The 19,100-nt window shown below is 39.3% G+C and overlaps 1 pseudogene; it reads left to right on the top strand.

Annotated features, from left to right (window-relative positions):
* The first annotated feature begins 72 nt into the window (after window positions 1–72).
* LOC131371127 (guanylate-binding protein 1-like) lies at window positions 73–18,489 on the top strand (annotated as a pseudogene).
* The last annotated feature ends 611 nt before the right edge of the window (window positions 18,490–19,100 follow it).

Raw genomic sequence — 19,100 nt, 5'->3', positions numbered from 1 at the left:
ATGCATTAATAATCAATACAAGAAGCGTTTCTCTGATGACTTTGGGACTTTCGCTTTCACTTTCCCTTGCAGGGCGGGAGCACTATTTAATCATCATGTTTAGGAAACGTCAGTTTAGTTCGTCCTAACATCGGAAACTCGCTTGTGCTTTCAGTTCAGAGCAGAAGTAAAAAAACGCTGCATGATATTATCATCTAATCATTAAGCTGTTCTCTCTGCCAAGGTAAGCGCTTTCACTGATTTGTTATTCTAAGCATTGAAACTGTATATTTTTTACTGCTCTGATGAGTTCTGTAAAGCTGCTTTGAGACAATATCCGTTGCTAAAGGCGCTACACAAATAAATTTTACTGATCAGGGTAAAGATGCTTTTATTCCGCTATAAAATATACAGTGTCATTCACTGGAGCTTAAGCTGATATAGTTGCAGGGCAATACATTTGCGCGTGCAAAAGGACACGATAATTTGACTTAATGTTTATTTCACTGATTTTTGTCAAAGCTGTAAGAAATGATGCGGTCCTATCCTAGAAAAAAAAAAACAGTTCGAAAGTCTGTTTAGCTTTACACCTTCATTTACATCTTCTTTTCTTGACAATGCATGTTTATTACTTTCTTTGCTCATACATTTATCTGGGTTATAATGTTTACACAGTGCTGTGGTATTGTCTAGCATGCTAAGTGTGATGAACCTGCTGTGGGGAAATGGTCGCTTATATCATTTTTGTTTGTCTAATTCACCTCGATTTTATATCGGCCATTCCCTGCCTTCTCTTTTCTAAAAATGAAATAAAATGTATATATTTTAACTGGACAGAGAACCAACTACTATTTATACATTTAATTATATTTTCCGTTACTCCATAGTCGTTTGTCAGTAAGGGACCGTCTAAAAAGTGCATTCTTTTTAGTAGCTTCTCCTTAGATTATACTCGTCTCTTTTGCAAGATATCTTACTGTACTTATTATATTTATTTAGTATCCGACTTGCTGTACTTATTATATTACTTATTATACTCCTCTCTTTTGCAAGATATCCGACTTACTGTAATATTATGTGTTCAGTACCAATTATAGCACAAGTACAAATAAACCTTTTGTAAGAGCACAGGGGAAAAAATCTAGACATGTCTATTGTAGGTTGTTATATTAGTATTCACCCACTTTACACGAATATTACAGAAGAAAAGAAAAAAAGAAGTATTTGTTCACAGAAAATGGCACTACTGTCAAATAGACAGTGTTTCTTTGTTAAAGCCAACTGTGGTAGGTTGCAGGGGCGTTTCTAGGATTTGGCATCAGGGGCTGAGCCAGATATATAATTAGGGAGAGGGGGTAAGCAAGAATAACACGTTTTGCAATGGCATTTTAATGTAATATTGTTTAATAATAAACACATTCATTTCATTCCTCATTTATGCTGGGACTACTGTATTCTTTGTTTATTTTAATTTTATTTACAGCCTCTCTTCTCTTCTCTTCTCTTCTCTTCTCTTCTCTTCTCTTCTCTTCTCTTCTCTTCTCTTCTCTTCTCTTCTATTCTCTCATCTGTCATTCTCTCACCTGTCTTGCTGTTTGTATCTTATCTACTTCGAACTCTTTGTGACTTTCCTATCCTATTTCTTCGAGGGTGGAATCATCAGAGAGTATCTCCGAGACTTGACTTGAGCAAAACGGTCAATTACCATACTAGTATTTATAGTGCTGAGAATTCCTTTTTCAATAGACAGAACAGCCGAATGATGGAGTTTGTTCTGGTCCATTGTTCACCTAAGCCATGTCTGTATATTAACTTAAATACTGCATTAGTTGAATAATAGAAAGTCATGATGTCCAGACTGCCCAAGCCCCGAATGATTAGCCCTAGCGACGCCCCTGGTAGGTTGTAATACATGCTGGGGTAAGTTGTAACCAAAGTATCAAATACAGTTTCCAGCCAATATGATATGCTTTAAAAAGGCTTATTAAAAATAAATAAATTAATGTTGTTCTCATTTTGTCTTTTGCATCTGTTTATTCTTTCCTAAAGTAATCATTGTTTAATTTTTTGCTTCATCTTGTCTGTTCTCCTTTCCTCATTGCTTGTTTCAGTAGTGTAAGTATGTCATATCATTTAATCTTGACCCTGACAGTTTTTTTTTCCCAAACATTAGTGATGTACCCAAGTCTGGACCGCCAGTGACATGTGATGGTGCATAATCATACTCAAAAAGTCAGAAGTGAAAGAACACGTGTCTGTAGATTGGAAACCGAGTTGAATGTTTTTGAGTGTGGCAGCTGCATTCAGAGCAGGCTTCACAATACTTGTATATCATTGTCAATACTTAAAATATTGTATATCATTGTCACATTGGCAAGATTTCATCTTCATCCAAGCATCCTTTGCAGTAATGACCATTTTCTTAAATTGACCTGGATACTGTGATCCACTGACCTGTGGCTACAGTGGCATAACCCTAATGTTTGCAGAAGTCAAAAGTTTTCACAGATATTTGTGAACAGTGTTTATCCTCTGGGCTGACCTTTGTGTGTTTTGCAAAGTGATCATGGTTAAAAAAAGATCTCTTTCCTCATTTGTGTGGTTTAAATCTTATGGCCTATGTAAGGCTGGATGCCACGGAACTCCTCATTGATAGTTTGCTCAGTGTTACAGTGCAGTTCCCATGTGCCTTCACAGATGATCTGACTGATTTTCCCTTGTATGTGGCCTTATCAGATGACTTTATAAAAAAAAAAGTATTGTTATATGGGGATGGTTGTAACACTTTTTTTTAAAGATTCTTTGAATTAATTTATGAATTAATTAATACACAATTCATGCAATATTGATAAAATATGTTTCATTTTCCAATATAAATACCCCAACTTCAAATAATACCTCCAATAAATAAATAAATTAGAAAATCAGAATTTCAAAAACTACTTGAAAAATGATAAAGGGGCTCAACCATTTTCATTTTTATTTAGAAAGTGAGTATTGTAAGTGAAATAGTAAATCTTTTTGTTTGTTTGTTTTCTTGCTTTGCTTTTTTGGGCACTGCACAGACAGCAAGAGATCTGGGAATAGGCACACAGCAAATGCTGCCAGGTATACATCAACAAAGAGGGTGATAGGCCCTCAAAGAGGCATGTCTGCAGCAACTCTAGCACTGTACTAAAAGGGCATTGAACTAGATCCTGACAACGCCGATTACACCAGAGGCAAAAGTCCAACATAGTCTCAACAATCTCAGTTGGGAGATCAGAGTCTAGGAGCTGGTCCCTCTCAGGAGAAAGACCAAAAGGTTCTAATCTTGGGACGGGGATAGAGAATTGCCCCCTGCGCCTGAGAGAGTAGTCTCCTCCTGACAGGAATCTCCCAAGGAGCACTGTCCAGAGGGGAAATTAGGTCCACAAGCCAGACTCCGGTGAGCGAATGAGGAGCCACAAATTTGTATAGCACTTTTAACAGTGGACATTGTCTCAAAGCAGCTTTACAGAAGTAGGGAAACAGAGAAGGAAAAAAATGCTGGACTAGGTCATAGCATACCATGGTTAGAACCCCTGTCAGCAGAGCTATCAGGGAAAGCATACAGACAGAACCTTCTTTACACAAAGAAGTTTTCCCTCGAAAGGAAAAAAAGGGAACTTGTCTGGTAATGCTTCGAAAGGGAACTTGTCTGGTAGTGTTTCGAAAGGGAACTTGTCTGGTAGTGCTTCGAAAGGGAACTTGTCTGGTAATGCTTCAAAAGGGAACTTGTCTGGTAATGCTTCGAAAGGGAACTTGTCTGGTAATGCCTGTGACCATGCTGATGTCTTTGTGGCAGTCGATTGTCACTTCTTTTGATTCGTTGACCAGACTTGAAGTTGTAAAACTATATTTGTTTGAATGAAAACTAAATCAGTCATAAATTTTGGAGTCATACTCTTAGACACAATGAAAATGTTGTGTTTGTTGATTTGTTTTATATGGTTGATTTTGGGATTGATCCCTCACATAAACAAGAATATCAGCATTTTTACATTTTAAATTAATTAATATTTTTTTTTTATACAATTAAATTTTATCTCATAAGCTGGAGAGTTTTTTTTATATTTATATTTATGGCATTAGGTATCTAGTAGACACCCTTATCTAGAGCGACAGGGCAGGCACTGTTCAGAAATCAGAGAACTTTCGGTCAGTCAAAGGAGCTTGTTTGTGTGCATTTCTCATGACAAGACGAAAAAACAACAACAACTCCAAACTTGTTCTTCCACCGCGGTTAAGCAGCCCCTCAAGTAAAATGCAAAGACGCGGCTTTTATACTTAGCTTGCGCTGAAAATCGGAGCTACTGTACAAGACAGCACCATAACTTACTAAAAACATTTTTAATTAAACACATAACAAAACGAAGTCACAATATTTACGGGTACACAGACTAAATTTTAAAAGGGTTTAAATAATATTTAAATAATGTTTAGAGACACTAAAATGTATTAAGCCAAACAAAAATACGATAAATTCACCTGTCAGTATAGTTGAGCTTGAGCCAGGCAGTTTTTAATTCATTATTAAACAAACATTTTAGAATGGTAGTTGATCAAACCCACTTAGATTTGCATTGTTACCTGTGCTCACAATGATGTTCAAGAGTGTGAGCACTTTTATCGCTCTTATCGCTAAGTATTTAAAAGCCGTGCTCCTCCTGTTTAGATGAGGAGACTCAGGAAGAGACTAGTTCTTAAATGTCATCTAGCATCTTATGTTTAAGGTTTGTATTTTTCTGATATCATCCACTGTTATGCTTTTATTAATAGTTTAAATAAGCGCGCTGGTCAGCTAAGTTGGTCAGCTAAGTCATTTCTTGTTACCTAATGTAAATGAACCGTTCGGGAAGCACGAGCTTACCAAAGAAACATAGCATTTAAACATGCGTGCTGATTTGTTAGGTTAGGTCTTAGGTTAGGTCTTTACAGGGGTTGGACAATGAAACTGAAACACTGGCCAGTTTAGTGTTGGAGGTTTCATGGCTAAATTTGACCAGCCTGGTGGCCAATCTTCATTGATTGCACATTCCACCAGTAAGAGCAGAGTGTGAAGGTTTAATTAGCAGAGTAATAGCACAGTGTTGCTTAAAATATTGCAATGCACACAACATTATGGGTGACATACACTATATTGCCAAAAGTATTCGCTCACCTGCCTTGACTCGCATATGAACTTAAGTGACATCCCATTCCTAATCCATAGGGTTCAATATGATGTCGGTCCACCCTTTGCAGCTATAACAGCTTCAACTCTTCTGGGAAGGCTGTCCACAAGGTTTAGGAGTGTGTTTATGGGAATTTTTGACCATTCTTCCAGAAGCGCATTTGTGAGGTCACACACTGATGTTGGACGAGAAGGCCTGGCTCTCAGTCTCCGCTCTAATTCATCCCAAAGGTGTATCGGGTTGAGGTCAGGACTCTGTGCAGGCCAGTCAAGTTCATCCACACCAGACTCTGTCATCCATGTCTTTATGGACCTTGCTTTGTGCATTGGTGCACAGTCATGTTGGAAGAGGAAGGGGCCAGCTCCAAACTGTTCCCACAAAGTTGGGAGCATGGAATTGTCCAAAATGTCTTGGTATGCTGAAGCATTCAGAGTTCCTTTCACTGGAACTAAGGGGCCAAGCCCAGCTCCTGAAAAACAACCCCACACCATAATCCCCCCTCCACCAAACTTTACACTTGGCACAATGCAGTCAGACAAGTACCGTTCTCCTGGCAACCGCCAAACCCAGACTCGTCCATCAGATTGCCAGATGGAGAAGCGCGATTCGTCACTCCAGAGAACGCGTCTCCACTGCTCTAGAGTCCAGTGGCGGCGTGCTTTACACCACGCTTTGCATTGCACTTGATGTATGGCTTGGATGCAGCTGCTCGGCCATGGAAGCCCATTCCATGAAGCTCTCTGCGCACTGTTCTTGAGCTAATCTGAAGGCCACATGAAGTTTGGAGGTCTGTAGCGGTTGACTCTGCAGAAAGTTGGCGACCTCTTTGCACTATGCGCCTCAGCATCCGCTGACCCCCCTCCATCAGTTTACGTGGCCTACCACTTCGTGGCTGAGTTGCTGTCGTTCCCAAACACTTCCACGTTCTTATAATACAGCTGACAGTTGACTGTGGAATATTTAGGAGCGAGGAAATTTTACGACTGGATTTGTTGCACAGGTGGCATCCTATCACAGTTCCATGCTGGAATTCACTGAGCTCCTGAGAGCGACCCATTCTTTCACAAATGTTTGTAAAAACAGTCTGCATGCCTAGGCGCTTGATTTTATACACCTGTGGCCATGGAAGTGATTGGAACACCTGATTCTGATTATTTGGATGGGTGAGCGAATACTTTTGGCAATATAGTGTATCAGAGTTCAAAAGAGGACAAATTGTTGGTGCACGTCTCGCTGGCGCATCTGTGACTAAGACAGCAAGTCTTTGTGATGTATCAAGAGCCACGGTATCCAGGGTAATGTCAGCATACCACCGAGAAGGACGAACCACATCCAACAGGAGTAACTGTGGATGCAAGAGGAAGCTGTCTGAAAGGGATGTCCAGGTGCTAACCCGGATTGTATCCAAAAAACATAAAACCACAGCTGCCCAACTCACTGCAGAATTAAATGTGCACCTCAACTCTCCTGTTTCCACCAAAACTGTCCGTCGGGAGCTCCATAGGGTCAGTGTACATGGCCGGGCTGCTATAGCCAAACCTTTGGTCACTCGTGCCAATGCCAAACGTCGGTTTTAATGGTGCCAGCAGCGAAAATCTTGGGCTGTGGACAATGTGAAACATGTATTGTTCTCTGATGAGTCCACCTTCACTGTCTTTCCCACATCCGGGAGAGTTACGGTGTGGAGAAGCCCCAAAGAAGCGTACCACCCAGACTGTTGCATGCCCAGAGTGAAGCATGGGGGTGGATCAGTGATGGTTTGGGCTGCAATATCATGGCATTCCATAGGCCCAATACTTGTGCTAGATGGGCGCGTCGCTGCCAAGGACTACCGAACCATTCTGGAGGACCGTGTGCACCCAATGGTTCAAACATTGTATCCTGAAGGCGGTGCCTTGTATCAGGATGATAATGCACCACTACACACAGCAAGACTGGTGACAGAGTGGTTTGATGAACATGAAAGTGAAGTTGAACATCTCCCATGGCCTGCACAGTCACCAGATCTAAATATTATTGAGCCACTTTGGGGTGTTTTGGAGGAGCGAGTCAGGAAACGTTTTCCTCCACCAGCATCACGTAGTGACCTGGCCACTATTCTGCAAGAAGAATGGCTCAAAATCCATCTGGCCACTGTGCAGGACTTGTATCTGTCATTCCCAAGACGAATTAATGCTGTATTGGCCGCAAAAGGAGGCCCTACACCATACTAATGAATTATTGTGGTCTAAAACCAAGTGTTTCAGTTTCATGGTCCAACCCCTGTAGGTAACATTAAGAAACGTTAATTACCTTTGATTAACCAAAAATTCTCTAATATCTGAATAGTGCTGGCCTGAGACTCTACAGTTGCAACTTTTGCTGTAGATTTCAGTGATTATGAGATGAACGTTATCTGTACACCTGTAAAACCTGCGATGAGGCGAGCACATTTCAGTGTTATGTGGTGGAAAAGTGAATGGGAAAAAAAAACAGATTTAAGCAAGACAAGAAGTATACAGAAAATACAAGACAAAAATGCACTTGGGAGAAAATATTCTACAGATGTAGGGATGCATTCACATGCTGATGTGAACAATTTGCTCATAACATCCCTTTTTTTATACGGGTGTGTGAACGTGTTTTGGAACACTGCAGCAATAGTAACAAGCTTATGATTTTCTTAATTATTTGTTTAAACGCCTCATTTTGTACTAAAGTTCTACAAAAGACTTTGATGTTCTGGAGTCAACTGGCTGAGAAAAGGTATTCATGACAGGACCTCTACACTGATCAGGCATAACATTATGATCACCTGCCTAATATTGTATTGGTCCCACTTTTGCTACCAAAACAGCCCTGACTCGTCATACACTGTGTATTCTGACACCTTTCTATTAGAACCAGCATTAACTTCTTCAGCAAATTGAGCAGCAGTAGCTCATCTGTTGGATCCGATCATACGGGCTAGCCTTTGCTCCCCACATCCATCATTGAGCCTTGGCCGCCCATGACCCTGTCTGCAGTTCACCACTGTTCCTTCTTTGGACCACTTTTGATAGATACTGACCACTGCAGACCGGGAACACCCCACAAGAGCTGCAGTTTTGGAGATGCTCTGATCCAGTGGTCTAGCCATCACAATTTGGCCCTTCTTCAAACTCGCTCAAATCCTTATGCTCGCCCATTTTTCCTGCTTCTAACACATCAACTTTGAGGACAGAATGTTCACTTGCTGCCTAATATATCCCACCCACTAACAGGTGCCATGATGAGGAGATAATCAGTGCCATTCATTTCACCTGTCTGTGGTCATAATGTTATGCCTGATCAGTGTACATTAAGGGCCACTTTTTTAACCAGTGTGTAATTCAAAGATCGAGGACCACCACCTTTTTTTATTAGTATTTTTAGATCAAAGCAATACAACATTTTCTGCCAAGGTTATCTAATGCAGTTGTGATAGCAGATCCATTTATCAATGACAATTTATTGCTAGTGAGTTAAAATAAAACACTTTTATAATTAAAACATTCAGCTTTTGTATTTCACATGTTTTGGCCTTTTGCATGTTCAGGTGTACACTATCAGGGCATTTAACTGCCCTTTTATTGCATTGCTGTTTATGTTGCCAAAGCCACTTACACACTAGTTCTTGCCCTGTGACACAATCTACAGTAATGTGTTTTAAATGTTTAATGTTTTTAATGTTAAAAAAATATGAAAAAACAATAATGTTGATATTTCTTTCTAGTGCATAAATATTGCTATTTCTATTAAAATTAAATTGATGTAGTGTGAACAGTGGATTTGCCTTGGTGTTCTATTGGAATTAATGTAATTTAATTGTGTTCTTTTGTGTTCAGATGTTCAAAGCCATGGAGGCACCAGTATGTCTGATTAGCAGTGATGCTAAAGGACAACTATGCGTTATGAAGGAAGCTAAAGAGATACTGGATGGGATCACTCAGCCAGTTGTTGTAGTGTCTGTAGTGGGGCTCTACCGTACGGGGAAGTCTTACCTCATGAACCGCCTAGCAGGAGAACAAACAGGTAAGAATCAACATGGGAAAGAATATGTAATAACACATCTAGCAATCTAGGTTATTTTAACACTGCCCAATACTAATACTTTTACATTATTAGAATTTTCAGTAATGCTCTTGTGACCCAACAGGTGCATGTCCAAATCTTGTCAAAAGCCTTCTCAGAAGAGTGGAGTACATAAAAACAGCAAAGGAGGTACTAAATCTGTAAAGTGATGGTCAGATGTGATGGGCAAAGTGATGGGCAATTTAATGTAGATTAGAACATTCTGTGTGCCATGAAAATGACTTCACTTTAAACCTTTTTTTTCTCAGCAATGGATGACAAGCAGACTCATGAATGAAAGATTTTTAAAGTAATGATCAACATTTTCATATAATTACATATAAATTTTGCTGCTGTCTATCTGAAATTGATATTATGAGATAGTGATGTAACCCACACAGTTCATAAAAGCTTTTTGCTTTTCCTATTCTAAACCCCTGCCGTTTGGTGGATGTGTCTCTGACAAACGTCCTGTTCAAGTGATTAATTTTACAGGTACAGTGGTTAGTTTGAAATAAAAGTTTTCTTAACCGTGGAAATTGAGTCTCACATTATTCAAATTTTGTTCACGCACAAAACAATAATGGTGAATGGTGAAGTCTTAGTGATCGGCCACTATTAAACAATAAAGAAAGTAAGACATCTTTTTTGTGGACATAGCTTACTATTCTTTTTGACAGAAAAAAAGAATAGGCCCTAAATGTATGTTAATGCATTGTAAATGTAATCAAAAACATTTTCCCCATTTTGTGCCCCCCACTTTTCAAACCAAAGTTACACCCTTGGCCCACTGTAACCTGGACTGAAACCAGCTGTCTATCTACACTATATTGCCAAAAGTATTCGCTCACCTGCCTTGACTCGAATGTGACATCCCATTCCTAATCCATAGGGTTCAATATGACGTCGGTCCACCCTTTGCAGCTATAACAGCTTCAACTCTTCTGGGAAGGCTGTCCACAAGGTTTAGGAGTGTGTTTATGGGAATTTTTGACCATTCTTCCAGAAACGCATTTGTGAGGTCACACACTGATGTTGGACGAGAAGGCCTGGCTCTCAGTCTCCGCTCTAATTCATCCCAAAGGTGTTCTATCGGGTTGAGGTCAGGACTCTGTGCAGGCCAGTCAAGTTCATCCACACCAGACTCTGTCATCCATGTCTTTATGGACCTTGCTTTGTGCATTGGTGCACAGTCATGTTGGAAGAGGAAGGGGCCAGCTCCAAACTGTTCCCACAAAGTTGGGAGCATGGAATTGTCCAAAATGTCTTGGTATGCTGAAGCATTCAGAGTTCCTTTCACTGGAACTAAGGGGCCAAACCCAGCTCCTGAAAAACAACCCCACACCATAATCCCCCCTCCACCAAACTTTACACTTGGCACAATGCAGTCAGACAAGTACCGTTCTCCTGGCAACCACCAAACCCAGACTCGTCCATCAGATTGCCAGATGGAGAAGCGTGATTCGTCACTCCAGAGAACGCGTCTCCACTGCTCTAGAGTCCAGTGGCGGCGTGCTTTACACCACTGCATCCGACGCTTTGCATTGCACTTGGTGATGTATGGCTTGGATGCAGCTGCTCGGCCATGGAAACCCATTCCATGAAGCTCTCTGCGCACTGTTCTTGAGCTAATCTGAAGGCCACATGAAGTTTGGAGGCCTGTAGCGATTGACTCTGCAGAAAGTTGGCAACCTCTTCGCACTATGCGCCTCAGCATCCACTGACCCCGCTCCGTGAGTTTACGTGGCCTACCACTTCGTGGCTGAGTTGCTGTCGTTCCCAAACACTTCCACGTTCTTATAATACAGCTGACAGTTGACTGTGGAATATTTAGGAGTGAGGAAATTTCACGACTGGATTTGTTGCACAGGTGGCATCCTATCACAGTTCCACGCTGGAATTCACTGAGCTCCTGAGAGCGACCCATTCTTTCACAAATGTTTGTAAAAACAGTCTGCATGCCTAGGTGCTTGATTTTATATACCTGTGGCCATGGAAGTGATTGGAACACCTGATTCTGATTATTTGGATGGGTGAGCGAATACTTTTGGCAATATAGTGTATTTCCTGTTGTTGTAGTCCATCTGCCTGAAACTTTGATGTGTTGTGCTTTCTGAGATTCATATTTGTATACACTGATCTCAATTACCATAGTGTTTCTGTCAGCTGAAACCGTTCAAGTCATTCTTCTCTGACCTGTCATCAAAGCATGTTTGACAACAAAACTATCACTCATTGGTTTTTTAAAATGTAAATTCTATTAATTATTGTGTGATAGTGCAGTTAATTATTAATACATAATATAAGTTCTCTATTGATTCATTTTAGTTAATTCTTTTACATGTTGAAAAATAGCTAAACTCCCAGGGCACATTGTTTAGAATCATTTGATAGTATGGGTTATGGTGGTCTAGATTATGGTTTCCCAGTTGGATTGTGTCTAAAGCATTCTATCCAAATAAAGTGTTACTATAAATTGATTGGAGGTCTTCATAATAATGTTTCATTTCTATTATATTTAGACTTAGTGAATAATATTACAGGAGAGTATTCAACATGTGTAATAATATATTTCTGTTTTTTTGTGGATGTTTCAGGCTTTGCTCTGGGCAGCACCATAGAGTCAAAAACCAAAGGCATCTGGATGTGGTGCGTTCCACACCCCTTTAAAGATGGACACACTCTGGTGCTGCTGGACACTGAGGGACTTGGGGATGTGCACAAGGTATAGACAATGTCTGGATAGCAGCACAGTATCATTGTTTGCATCAGCATTTACACAAATCATTTAGTATTCATGAAAATTTTGTAAATTCTAAAAACCTTTCATATCCTGCTCCTGAGTTTGTGTAAATTAATGCCAAAGAAGAGTTATTAATGTTAACCTCTGCTGATTGGCCATTGATCACAGCATCACAACAAAAATCTGCCATTTTTACAGGAGTTTGTAGAATTTATATATCCTTTGTTTGTGTGTGTGGGAGGGGCGTTTAATACAATAAGGTTACTTGAAGATGGGCCAAAATGAGGAGTTTTTAATGGTTTCTTGTATAAATGATGGAGGAAAAAGGATAGTCCAAATTTTAAGAATGTGACAATCTGTGTCAGACCATTTAAGAACACCAAATATATGTAAATGGCTTTTCAGGGCGATGAGAAGCATGACACGTAGATCTTCTGCCTGGCTCTCCTACTCAGCAGCACTCTGGTCTACAACAGCCTTGGGGTCATAGACAACAATGCACTGGAGAAGCTGCAGTATCCTTTACTGAATAACACACACGTACAGTACACAAACACAAGATACACATAATAGTGCTATTTTCTTGAACAATACTCTGTGCAGCTATGTGACAGAACTCACTGAGCATATCCGAGTGAAAGCACAGGCAGGTGGTGACCATGATGACTCAGCAGAGTTCATGCGAGTTTTCCCTTCTTTCATCTGGTCTGTGCGAGACTTCACGCTGAAGTTGGAGAGGGACGGCAAAGCCATCACAGCTGATGAATATCTGGAAAGTGCTTTGGAGCTTAAACTGGGTGAGCAATAATAGGTCTAAATATCCCTGTTTTTATGGCCATTTAAAAATATACAGTAGTCCCCTGTTTATCGTGGGGGTTACCCTCAAAATGCTTTTTTTTTATTGTTTAAGCCATTAATTACCTCCAATACTTTTTAATCACTCACAGAAAACATTTGCAAGCATATAACGAGAAGAATTTTGGGTAAATTTGTAGAAATATCACATTTAGATTGAGTACTGTATGTATGTTTCTTGCCAGAAGCCTTAGAAGGTGCAGAGCATTTGGGCGCCAACCGTGATTAAGTGAATGGGGCATTCCGATTGGCCAGACTCGTTCCTCCAGCCATACTGTATTTTGATTTTCAGCATCCCCACACCATGCTTTCCTAAACAACACTATGTCTTCTTTGTCTCTGGAGTAAATATGCCGTACAGTATTTTATATATTATTAACATTTTACTTCATTTTAATTGATGTTTATATTTTGTAATTGATCATTATATTTTTATTAATAACTTACCTTATTTCAACATAAAAACAATTCAATATAGAATTGGGGCATGTACATCCAACTTTATGAGCTTTATGAGCTGTAACCCAGACCCTTAACTATTGAGCCACCAGTGCTCCCAAATTTTAAATGTTATAGTACAAATTGCTGTGGTCATTTGAGACTTGCAGGTTGCTATTTTGCCACAAGTGTAATTCTATCTTGTAACAGCAGCTTTACATTTTTTTTTAAATTGGGCTACTGTATATCTCAGTTTGTACCAAGGGACTATTTTCATTGTAAGAAATTAATGCTTCTGACCAGGGAGTGTTGTATTCAGAGCAAGCAACCATAGTGTTTTTTTTCTGGGAAAAACCTGTACTGTGAAGACAAATGACATGTACATTACCAGTTTATACATTTGAAAACTCATTTTTATGTTCCTTTTTTAATTTTTAGGTAATTCCCCTGAAATTGAGAAGTTCAACATGCCCAGGCGCTGTTTGCGTCACTTTTTCGCAGAACGGCGGTGTTTTGTATTTCCAAGGCCAGCTGGAGATGATGACCTGTCAAGAATGGAGGAGCTGTCTGAGAGAGATCTTAATCCACGGTTTTTGCAGCGTGCTGATGAGTTCTGCAGCTATGTGTTTAGCAGTGCCAAAACAAAAACCTTAACAGGGGGGCAGACTCTCACTGGCAGTGGTCAGTGTTCACCTGTTACAGCAGCACTCTGATTAAGTGTAAAAAAATCAGAATCTTTGTTAAACATGGTAAATATTGCTTTCTTAAATGATGTTTTGTTTGTTTTGTCAGCTCTGGCAAGTCTGGCGGAGGTGTATGTGGGGGCAATTCGTAATGGCGAGGTTCCTTGTCTGGAGAATGCGGTGATGACTTTGGCTCAGATACAGAATGAGCGGGCAGTGGAACAGGCCTTGCAGGTCTACCAGAGTAAAGTTTTTGAGTTATTGTGCTTTCCACTTAACCCATCTGAGCTATCTGACATCCATAGAAAAGCAGAGACGGCAGCGATCAATGCCTTCATCAGCACTTCCTTCAATGACACTGAGCAAAAATCACAGCTGAGGCTCATGGTAACCTGCACACACTAAACAAACACACATACACACAGAGAAATAAAATCAGTTTCTAAAATTATAAAATCATTTTCTGTCTAACCATCTAGCATTCATATTAGTTTACTATCACAGACAATCTCTCTTTCTCTCTCTCTCTCTCTCTCTCTCTCTAATTCTCTGTCACTCCCCAATCCAAGGAAGAGATCCAGACATTGTTTCAGGATCTGTGTGTTCAGAATCAAGAGGAGTGTTTGAACGTTTGTAAGCGGGAGCTGACCCAGATATTTTCTCCTCTGGACGAGGCTATTTCTGACGGCTCATTTATGTGCCCTGGAGGATACAGAAAGTACCGTGATAAACTGCAGAGCTTCACAAATGAATACAAAGCACGCACACACAAACAGATGATGGTATGACTGCTTAAAACACTTCTTTCTTTCTCTTTTTCTTCTTTCTTTTCTACATAAATGTGTGTGTGTGTGTGTCTGATTTTACAGAGTGAGGAAGTGTTGAGTGAGTATCTGAAGGAGAAGGACCTGTTTGGACAGACCGTTCTTTTAGCTGATCACTGAAGCAGATCAAAAAAAGGAAGGTATGTGTATATATAAAGCAGCAGGCTGGATCAGCAAGTTCTGTCCATTACAAGATTTACCAATAAAATTTTAAATGGTTTCACTAGACAAGAATATTGAAACCAAAATGTTGAGTTAATACAGGGGCCAATCAGATTATAAATGGGGCCATTGCCTCTGTGTGTGTTTGTGTGTGTTTGTGTCCACATATATAGATTTGTTTGTGTGTATATGTATATATTGTGTATGTGTGTTTATCAGTGGAGCGTTTGCATAAGGAGCTTCTAGAGCAGAAGAATAAATCTTTAGAGGAGATGAGGCATCTTCAGGAGCAGGCGTTCCAGGACCAAACGAGGACCTATGAGCAGCACGTGACCCACCTGTTAGAACGCATGAAGCAAGAGAGCAAGAGAGCAAAGGAGGATAATGAACGAGTGCTGGAGGCTAAGCTTAAAGTAAGAAGTGATAGTACTATTGCAATCCAACATTTATTCATACAATTTTTTTGTGTACGTCAATACCAAGCATTACAAATGAAATATAACTCTTAATTTAAGTAACAAATCAGCAGTGTTATATTGCACACAGGCAGGGAAGATCACAAAGCTGTTGAACAGTGTTATAGTGAATGGTAAGAAAGTTGTCTTTAAGTTGTCGAACTGAAAATCTTCAGGAATAATTCTCATATTTACAGTACCCAGAAATTACTTCCTAGATTATTCCTGTATGGTGTGTAAGGTGGGCAAATTAAAAATAGTATTAATTAAAATATTAGAAAGATTTATTTTTTTATCCAAACAGGGCACCAAAAAAGGTTCATAGGGAAGCATTATAATTATACTCTAATAATGACTTTTTGGTGGTTCAGTCACAGAAGTGACTACAGCATTGTCATGCCATCTACAGTGATCACAGAGTAAATGTGGCACAGTTCAGCACATATTATGCTAAACATCTAGATGTAGTGTGGCATCTGGTTGAAGGTACTGCTTTAGCATCAGTTAAATCTTGTACTTGGGATTGTGGACAAGGTCTTTGAGACTCCTGCATCTGTGTCTTGCAGTGGTCTTGGCCAGATCTAAGCAGGTTTAGCCAGAATATAAAATAGAAAATACCACTGAATTTGATGAGTGATGATCCGGGTGGATGGAAATCTAATCCCCTGCCCAAGTAGTTGAGTTTCCTGAACCCTTAAAAAGAGGGGATTAGTCATTTTTAGACTTTATGTTTTTTTGCACAAATTCTCAGATTTGATGTGTTGGAAAGGACAGCGCTTCTTGGGATTTTTAACCAGATGTTTGGATAAGATTTTGTTCCATTGTCTTCCTAGAGAGACAGTCTTGTCTATCCTGCCATTGCCACCTTGAAGCAGAAGGGCCTGGGGTATTGTACATTGGGGCTCTCCTGGAGGTTGTTCTTGCTGATAAGCTAAAGTGGGTTTCCCAGGCAAACCAGAAATAGAGTTGATATAAACAAGAATAACCGTTGTTGACTTTAAATGAAATGGTTTGTGGGTTGTGAGCTGTTTCGTTATCATTTTATGACAAATTAAGGAGATAAGCGGTTTGGTTTTGATGCTGAATTTGAATTTGGTAGCTGTTCTTTGGTACTCTCAATATCTAGTCCAAAGTGGTATCAACGTGATAGAGGCCATCATTAGGCTTGGCAAAAAAAATTAAATATCAGACCTATCAGAGAGATAGCAGAAATATCAGGAGTGGCCAAATCAGCAATTTGGTTCATTCTTATAAAGAAGGTACACATTATGGAGCTCAGTATCACCAAAAGGCCTGAAATCTAATGGAAGTCAACTAAGTGGATGTTGTGGAATTTTTTCCTTGGTAAAGAAAAAAACACTTCACAACATCTAGCCAAGTCAAGAACACTCTTGGGGAATTAGGAATATCACTGTAAAAGGCTACAATGAATGTAATTACCTCAAGATGCAAACCACTGGTAATTCTCAAGAACAGAATGATTTTGCTAGAAAACAACTACAAAAAATACACTGATTTCTAATTACATTTTGGCTCCCTAAATCACTGCAACAGTTGCATGCCTTTGAAACACATAGAAAATAATGAGCAGGAATGTTCTTTTCAGTTATATCCCGATACATTCAGTTATATCCCCATATATATTATATATTATAACAAAATAGTATGCTCTTATATAGTGAACTTAAAGTTTAACTAAATGTAGAGGCCCCTTGTCTAAGTGTGTGTGTGTGTGTGTGTGTGTTGCAGGAACAGAAGGCTCTGTTGGAAGAAGGTTTTAAGGAAAGGGCAGATCTGATGAATAGAGAGATTCAGAATCTGAGAGGAGAGATGAAGACAGAGGAGGAGTCAAAGCGCTCTACACTCAGTACAGTAGCGGATGCTATGGGCACTGCAGCAAGTCTGTTCCTGCCTGGCATCATCCCTAAGGCTGCTGGTGCTGTTGTACCATTTTTCTCACGATTTTTTCGATAATCTATTTTGATCAATGCTCCAACTCTTTATTAAATTTTAGAGTTGTAGTTGTATAACGAGGGGCAAACATTTATTATTTGCTATAAATCTTTAAACTTTACAATTAAACAAAAATCTAGAAACCCATTGGACATTAGAACATCAATCAAACAACAAATCACACCCTTTTAAAGGAAAGAAACGATGTAGTTATAAATGAGGATTTGGCTGAGGCACCATGACTAAGGTCATATGAAAATTTGATTACAGAGATATATGATGCATACTGCTTGTTGCTTTTTATTTGTTGTTATTCTTTTAAATCTTTACTTTTCAAGTTACACAGTATAACAGTATTTCGGTGCACACTATGTTAATGAAGATAATAAATAACGATAATTTGTTGTGCTTGTTTTGACTCCTATACAAAATGCACTTGTTTAATAATTAAGTTCAGCTATATGCATAAATCTTTTTTCAGTCTAATCTATTTCTTGGGTATTACACAAAATTGGACAAAATTGTTGGTACCCTTCCATTAAAGAAAGAAAAACCCACAATGGTCACTGAAATAACTTGGAACTGACAAAATTAATAATAAATAAAAATTTACTGAAAATTGACTAATAAAATACAGACATTGCTTTTGAATAAAAAAAAAACTAATGAAACTGGCCTGGACAAAAAATGATGGTACCCCTAGAAAAGATAATAAAGAAAGTAATTTGACCATAACAACATGTTAAACTAAAGTGTGCCCTGTAATTAACATGTGTCTTCAAACTTGTGATCAGGCAGTCTGCCTATTTAAAGGGTGAAAAGTAGTCACTGTGCTGTTTGGTATCATGGTGTGCACCATACTGAACATAGGCCACAGAAAGCTAAGGAGAAAATTGCCTCAGGAGATTGGAAGGAAAATTATCGACAAGCATGTTAAAAGTGATGGCTATAAGATCATCTCCAAGCAGCTTGATGTTCCTGTGACTACAGTTGCACATATTATTCAGAAGTTTAAGGTCCACAGGACTGTAGCCAACCTCCCTGGATGTGGCCACAAGAGGAAAACTGATAACAAATTGAAGAGGCAGATAATATGAATGGTAACCAAAGAGCCCAGAACAACTTCCAAAGAGATTAGAAGTGAACTCCAAGGTCAAGGTACTGTGGGAATTAAAAATTGGAAATAAACACACTCAATACATGAATTTGGTGTAAAATGCAGTTTAATGAATTGATAGGTGGCTAGTTAACAGTCGGCTGATATGTGACTGAATAATAGTGCCAGAAAATGACGTAGACATTGTATTGGTTCAGGATGACCTTGCTCAGGAAGAGTGGAAATTCCAGTGGTGGAGGCTAAAAAAAAACAGACACAATAGTGACTTCTGCTTCTGCCCGCATGGAATGAGCAGCACAAAAGGGAGCTCTGCGAATAAATAATTAATTATTGCTAAATAGACCAATCAACCAAGTAAAGCCTTTACATTTTTGTCAAAGAGTTATAGCAACAAACTTTGACATAAAACCAAGCTCGTGCAAAAAGTTATGCAAAAGTCGACAATTCAGCATAACACAAAAGCAGAAAGCGGTGAAAGAAAAATGGACGAACACGATGCCGATTCTTCGCTAAATGCACTCAGGGCGGAACTATATTCGCATCGAGAGGCAGTGAAAGACATTAAATCGCAAATTAAAAACCTTCATCTGGAAATGCAAAAGAATCGAGAGAAGATGAAAGAGGA

Source organism: Hemibagrus wyckioides, linkage group LG20 (genome assembly GCF_019097595.1).
Source record: "Hemibagrus wyckioides isolate EC202008001 linkage group LG20, SWU_Hwy_1.0, whole genome shotgun sequence".
NCBI lineage: Eukaryota > Metazoa > Chordata > Actinopteri > Siluriformes > Bagridae > Hemibagrus > Hemibagrus wyckioides.
This window is presented reverse-complemented; position numbering and strand designations above follow the sequence as displayed.